The following is an 8,225-nucleotide window of genomic DNA, read 5'->3' on the forward strand; positions in this document are numbered from 1 at the left end:
TTCAAGGCATGACAAGAACTCATGAGGTTGCACTTGAAAACCATTGGAGATTTAGGGCTAAATTATCTAGACACCAAATAAATGACACCTTTTGGAACTATGACTGTTGAAGAAATTGCAGAGAAGAAGAGTCATAACATCATGATGATTGATATTGCTTCATCTCTCAACTATGCTAGATTTGATGAGGTCAAAGATAGTGGAATTGCTTATGAAATGTGGATCAAGCTGAAAGCCATCTATGGAGGAGATGATAATGTAAGAAGAGCTAAAGCTAAAAGTCTCAAAGGGAAATTTGATCAAATAAAGATGATAGAAGATGAGAACATTGCAAAATATAATGAAAGAAACAAAGCTAGTGTTTGTGCTATCAAAGCTTCAGAAGGAAAGATTGAAGATGAAATAGTGGTAAGTAAATTTCTCAAAACACTTCTTCTTATATATGCAATCAGAGTATCAAAAATTCAAGAAATGAGATGCAATCCAAAGAATGTCATGATATTGGATGCAGTAGTTGAAAGATTGACAACATTTTAGCTAGATAACTATGATAATCATTTTCCTAGTTCTAGTAATCTTGAGTCTACATTTGAAGCCAAGTTGTCACTCAAGAAGAAAGCCAAAAATTCAAAAGCTAAACAATATGAAAGTGAAGAGGAAGATAGTTCTAACAATGATCTTGAAACTATTGAGGCATTTCTTGCAAGAAGATACCCCAAAGGCAAAGGAAATTTTAAAGAAAAGACTCCTTAAATCTATTTCTCTTGTGAAGAATTTAGACACATTGCTACAAGATGTTCAAATAAAGAAGACAAAGATGAAAAGAAGCACAACAAGTACAAAGGAAAGAAGGAGTTCAAGAACTACAAAGACTACAAGGACAAAGGTAAGAAATAATGTTTTATGGCTAAAGACTTAGATAGTAGTGAAGATGATGAAATGGTATATATTGTTGTAAAAGATGGATCTGACGATGAAGGAGATAAAATGGAAATTATCTCTCATGTTAGCAAGAATGATACATGGATTATTGATAGTGGTTGCTCACATCATATGATTGGTGACAAAACAAAGTTTGAACATATGGAACATTATGATCATGGAAGTGTGAGGTTTGGAAACTATGAACCATGCTACATAAAGGGAAAAGGTTGTATCTCACTAACCAATGAACTTAGATGTGATAATACTTATTGGGTTGAAGGACTAAAGCATAATCTACTAAGTGTGACACAAGTGAATAACATTAGATTCAAGGTAAAATTCATGAATGGGAAGGCCAAACTATTGGATGGAAAAGGAAATATGGTTGAGTTTGGCCAAAAAACAAAAGGTAACCTATTCTGCATAGATCTTAGTGAAATTTCATGTTTTATTGCTCAAGTAGAAGAAAGTTGGTTATAGCACAAAAGATTGTCATGTGAACTTTGATAACCTAATCAAGATAAGCAAGAAGAAAAGAGTAAGAGGTATTCCTAGCTTGATGAAACATAATATGGGCTTATGCAAAACTTATCAAATTGGTAAGATGGGAAAGACAAGTTTCAAAAATAAGGACTATCATTTTGAAGAAGTCTTGGAGCTACTTCATATAGACTTATGTGAGCCTATTGGAATTGAGAGTTACAGTGGAGATAAGTACTTTATTATTTTTGTTGATGATTATTCTAGAATGATAACTATAATGTATCTAAAAGAAAAGTATGAAGCATTTCAAAAATTTAAGTGGTACCTAGCAAGAGTAAAGAAAGAAACTAGAAAGAAGCTAGTGTTTGAGATCAGATAGAGGTGGTGAATTCATTTCCAATGAGTTCAATGAATTCAGCATTGAAAGAGGAACTAAGAGGAAAATATCAATCCCTAGTACACCACAACAAAATGGTATAGATGAAAGAAGGAACATATCCATCATGGATTGTGCAAGAACCTTGATGATAGAAAAGAATATTGCAATCAAATACTGGAAGGAAGCAATTAGTACTATAGTGCATACCTTGAACAGAGTATAGTTGAAGAAAGACTCAAATAAAATTCCTTATGAACTATGGTATGGCTACAAACCTAGAGTGTTACTTGAAAGTATTTGGTAGCAAATGTTATATCTTAAAGGAATCTAGGAAAGTTAAATTTAATGTCAAAGGTGATGAAGGCATATTCCTAGGATACTCCTACAAAAGTAAAGCATATTAATGTTTGAATTTATCCACTCATAAAATCATAGAATGTGCACATGTGAGAAGTGATGAGTTTTCAAAAAAGAGTGAAGAGGAGAGAAGAAAAGCACTCAAGGATTACCAAAGGTTCATTTACTATGAACATGATACATTGCCAAATCTATATGGAAGTCAGGAGGCCTCACCTCCTTAGTCTCCAAAGTCTCCAAAAGCTACTAAGTTGCAACTAGTGCAACCTGAGTCAAAGTTTGAAGGACATGAGTCATAGTTAGAAGCTACCAAGCTATTGCTAGAGCAAACCAAGTCTGATGGACTTGAGTCATAGATAGTGGGACCCGAACTTGATTTAGAAGATCATGGAGAGGTTAGTGGAACATGTTCTAAATCCAAAGTACCCATGTTAGCAAGGTATGTTAGAAGGCACCATGCACCTGATTAGATCACTAGAGACAAATTAGATGGAACAATGATAAGAAACAAATTTAAAGGTACATGTTTGCTTGCTGAATTTGAACCTAGAAATGTTAAAGATGCTTTGGATAATGAAAGTTAGATTGAAGCTATGAATAAAGAAATAGAAAAAATAAAGAGGAATAAGACTTGGACTCTTATTCCTAGACCCAAGGATAAAAATGTAATTGACATAAAGTGGGTTTTCAAAAATAAGCTAAATGAAGATGGAAAAGTTTCAAGAAACAAAGAAAGGTTATTCTCAAGAAGAAGGTATTGATTATGGTGAAACTTTTTCTCCTATTGCAAAGTTAGAAGGTGTTAGAACTTTTCTTGCTTATGTTGCACATAAAGGATTTATAGTTTATCAAATGGATGTAAAATCTGCATTCTTGAAGAGGAAGTTTACATAGAACAACCTCAAGGTTTTATGGATCCTAGCAAAAAGGATATGATTTGTAAATTACACAAAGCATTGTACGGTCTCAAGAAAGCTTCTAGAGCTTGGTATGAAAAACTTCATAACTACTTGGTAAAGATTGGTTTTCAAAGAACAAATGATAACAACAACTTGTACACCAAAGAAGGACTAGACAAGAAAATTGTGTTGGCTGAAATCTTTGTGGATGACACTTTATTTACAGTAAATGATGATTTATGCATGGCAATTTCAAAAGAGATGAGTAAAGAATTTGAGATGTCCATGTTTGGAGAGATAGAATTCTTTGTTGGATTGCAGATCCAACAAAAGAAAGATGGTATCTATATTACTCAATCCAAATATATCAAGGAAATACTAAGAAGTTTGGAACGTAAGATTCAAGACCAGTTGGAACACCTATGTCTACTAGACATAAGATTTTCAAACATGATGATTCAAAAGAAGTAGATTAGACCACATACAGATCAATGATTGGAAAATTGCAATATATAGTGCACACAAGGCCTGATATTTCATTAGTAGTCAGTATGGTGACAAGATTCTCAACAAATCCTAAAGAAAATCACTTGATGGCAATCAAGAGAATCATGAGGTATTTAACAGGTATTGAAGACTATGGATAATGGTACAAAAAGGAGGCAATTTGGATTGAAAGCATTCACAGATGTTGATTGGGTAGGAAGTGGTGATGACAGAAAGACCACCACTGGTGGAGCATTCTTTCTTGGTAAAAGACTAGTGTCTTAGACAAGAAAGAAGCATAATTGTATTTCCTAGTCCATAGTAGAGGTAGAATATGTGATAGTAGCAGTTAATTGTTCCAATATTGTTTGGTTCAAGCAACTATTGGTAGGTATGAAGATATAAATCAAGGATCTAGTGATTATATTTTATGATAACACTAGTGCAATTAATATATCAAAGAATCCTATGATGCATACCAAAACCAAACACATTGCTATAAAATATCATTTTTTGAGAGAAGTGGTACAATATAAAGAGGTAAGATTGGAATATGTGAATACTAAAGAACAAATTGCACACATATTCATTAAGCCATTACCTAAGGATGCATTTTTGTATCTAAGAGGTAAGTTAGGGGTCACTCCCCTATTTGAAGCTCACTAAATAAAGCTTATGATGCATCAACTAGAGCATGTTGAAGATTAGATAGTTGATGTTGTATTGAAAAGGGCACATTACATACGAATCAATACATAAGGTACACCGATATTATTTGAATATTGTCTTTGGAATGAGATGTCAAAGAGGGAGAAGTTTGTTGTCTTGCTATGATATCTCACATAAATTTTATAAAAAGAGAGGGAGTATATATTTCATCAAAATTTTATTAATTCCAGAGATGTCAAATAGGGAGAACTTGGTTTGATATCAAAGAAGGAAAGTTTGCTATCAGAAGAAGATGTTGAAGATAGAGTTTTGTTGATAGAGGGAGTTCACACTAATAAAGGGAGTTCTTATGGATGAGAATTAGAATGAAACTAAGGATGTGTTCCTTACTTTATTCTTGCTCTAAAATTTCATTATATTATTACATGTTGTGTTGCCATCAATGCCAAAGAGGGAGATTTTTGAAAACAATTGATTAATTGTGTATTGTCTTTAATGTTACACAAAATGTCATATCATTTCTAGTTAGTGTAAGTTGAGCTTACTTAGGCAATGAAGATGGTTTCTTGTGTTTACCAAGCATTCGAGAGTTTGCCAAGTTTAGAAGATAGTGTTAACCAAGTTCACTCGGTCATCAAAAGAAAGTTTACAAAAGTTGAGTGTTAACCGAGCTCACTTAGTTAATGAAAAAAATGTTGGATGGAACCAGTGTTAACCGAGCTCACTTGATTACCAAAGTAACTTTGTGAATATGTAGTATTAACCAAGTTCACTTGGTTAACATAAAAAAATCATTTCTTAGTTAGTGTCTACTAAGCAGGGTCGGCTAACAAGGAATTTTCTTGTTTTGGCATATTGAGTTCAATTGATTTGGTTGTTGGTTCTAGCCAACTAAGGAGATGAATATTAAGTATTCCAAGTTATATTCAAGCCAACTTGACAATATGTAAGATATACATATAAGGTCAAGTTGAGGATTGAATGTGTGAAACTGAATAGTAGATTTGAAGATGCTTAGAGGAAGTAAATTAGAAGTATAAGCAGAATATCCTTGTTGAGCTACAAAGATACATTCGATCAAGAAGGATCAAATATACAAGCCAAAATTGAGATATGTAATTAGCAATTCATTTGCATTAGAAATTAGGTCATTTCATTATTACTCTCTAACCATTGTAGTAGTGATCTAAATCTTTTAATAGAGTTGGCTTAACAACTATTTGTAAATCCTCTAACAAGGTGGTATTTCTATTTTAAGTGTCTTAAAGACCTCTAACAATGCCACTCCTAGTAGGGTGATCAAATCCTCTAATAGGGTCACACCTAACAGTGTATTTTGTAACTTTTAACAAGGTTGGCTCCTAATAAGGCTCACTTCAGAAGAGTGAAAATCACTAACTAGTTGCAATTGGTGGTTTTTCCCAAATTGGGTTTCCACATTAAATCTTGGTGTCACTTGTGTTCATGCAACTAAGTTAAATTTAAGATTAATCACATTAAGACCATTATATTTAGTTAGTCATGTTAAAGTTGATTCTCAGTGCTTGCCAAGTTACAACATTTGCTAGTATAAACTGAGTGGCCATGTGTTTGTCGAGTAACAACAGAATATAGTTTTATCAGAGTTTATGTTTTGATTTGTATTGACATCTAAGGGATCTAGGATTTATTTTTGTAGTAACTGATTCACCCCTCCCCTCTCAGTTACTCCTCTTATATTTCCAACAAAAATGATCCACTAATCAATAGTATCTTGTGAAAGATATTGATCCATTACGAGTCTAATACATTTGTATAGTGTATTTTTCCTTGTTAGAAGCCTCAACCCTGTTAGGAGTTGGTATTGCAATTAAAAAAGGCGTAAGCTGATCCCACTTCTCAAACATGCATATACAATAGTACAAACTTTATGCGAAAGCTATAGATACAAAACCTTTTTGACAATTCCAATATCTTCAATATTTGATTTGTCCTTTGTAGCTATCTTCACAAAATTGATCATGCATCCATATTGTACTATACTATCATCATGTTTGCATCAATATTATGCATATAAAGTGTACATTTAAATATTATATCATTTCATTACAATGCCACTCTTGTTTCAAAAAAAAAGTGTCCTTTATACTCAACTGCTTAAGCAGTCGACCTTCAATACCTTGCACACTTTCCAAAACATAAAATTTATTTTTGCTAAGTGAGAGTTAACATCTAGGATGTCATCCCAACCTTCTTAATTTATTAATTTGGCAAACCAAAATAATCCCTTAACCAAAATGCCTTTACTTTGTTATCTTCCCTGTTATACATGTAAAACTTGCCATAACTCTATTTGTTCATCAAATATTCTTAAGCGCTCTTAGAGACATTCTTATTATATCATCTCCTTCCTTCTCTCAATTGTGCATAAGCTCAACTGCTTCTAGTAAATCACACTAAAGCAAAATGTATGACTATTCACTATTTTCCTAAATTATACTTAGACAAATTTTTAAGTCAAAGTATCCAAAACTTAATATTGTGTTTTTCCTTCTTCATACAGGTGCATGTTGCCATAAATGACAACTCTATATCATCTTGTTATATCCTCCTAGCCAAATTGCCTACAAGAAATGAATTATTGATGGATTGCTTATGCATGTGAATGATGGATGCAAAATGAGATAAATGGATGGACTTATAAAGGGCTTGATAAACTTTCTCCCATTGACCAACCAAATGAAAAATTAATGCCTTGGATCAACCCAGATACAGGGGTGAAGAAGGAGACCTAGAAATGGGTCCCAAGCATAGATGCCTGCATCATCAAGGATGCACCGCGTCCCTAATTCCTAGGTATAGAAACCCATAGGATTCCCTTAGGGTCATAGAACAGGTCCTAGTTTTGAGAAATTAGGTGCAAATCCTAATAAAATATAGTTTCAGGGTGGAAAAGAGATTCCAAGTGATTAAAGGAAGGAAAGGGAGGACCCAATTGGATAGGTCCTACCTCAAGATTTGCACCATGAAATAGGAATACCAAGGAGGATCTATTAGGTCGTACCTTAATTATGACTAGGAAGAATAAAGAGAGATGAGAAGAAATGGAATGTAATGCCCCATCAAGGGATCCAAAGAATTAACCTAGTATTTCACTAAGTTTGGTAGCATTTTTTTTTTCCATGAAAGTAAATACCACATATAACTTATTCATAATAACGGAAGCAATAGCAATGTCCATCTAAAGAGTAAACATAACATATACAATAGATTACATTCTTTAAGATCCCCTTAACGTGAATTACTTACATGAATCCATCTAGTACAACATCCACATGAAATAATATTGATAAGTCCAATGTTCATTCATTACATATCCAAATGCTCATTCATCCACTATACATGTAACAGGGTATGAAGGCTTAAAAGAATATACATATGTAGAATAAGGTACATCATCCTATTCTAATCCATGATACATCAAAGTAAAGATAATCACATGATACTCATGATACATCATCATAAAAGTCATTTACATCTATCATAAAGATCAAATAAATAAACTAAGTGCACGGTTCCTCCCAACCGTTAATAGCATCATTAGACCATCGTGGATCCTAGCCATCCCTCCGTGCGTAACATTCCAAGCACTGAAGAGATCATCGGTATTATCATAGTAGGAATGTCACTCTTAAACATCCTACTAACATAAAAAGTAAAGCATAAGATATCATCATCTAACATATGCTAATCATCAATGAAAGGATACATATCCACCATCACGAAGGATGCATTAACCACAAAGTCTCAATGAATCTCAGATGATAAGAGTGGAAAATACACTACCACCCAACTGCATGGTACCTAAGTGGTCCACTCCCATCGTGCTGAGGAGATAATCTCAAGTCCCAAACAGGTTATCAAAACCTCATAGCACATGACTCTAAAGTCCAGGAATCCTAAAAGTATACTAACTCAAAGGTTCCAATCACAAAACAGACATCTACTTCCCAGAGGCACACAATGACATGTAGGAACCTACTATGCAA

The sequence above is a fragment of the Cupressus sempervirens genome, chromosome 8 (assembly GCF_028749045.1).
Source record: "Cupressus sempervirens isolate cs-2001-9-10 chromosome 8, ASM2874904v1, whole genome shotgun sequence".
Taxonomy (NCBI): domain Eukaryota; kingdom Viridiplantae; phylum Streptophyta; class Pinopsida; order Cupressales; family Cupressaceae; genus Cupressus; species Cupressus sempervirens.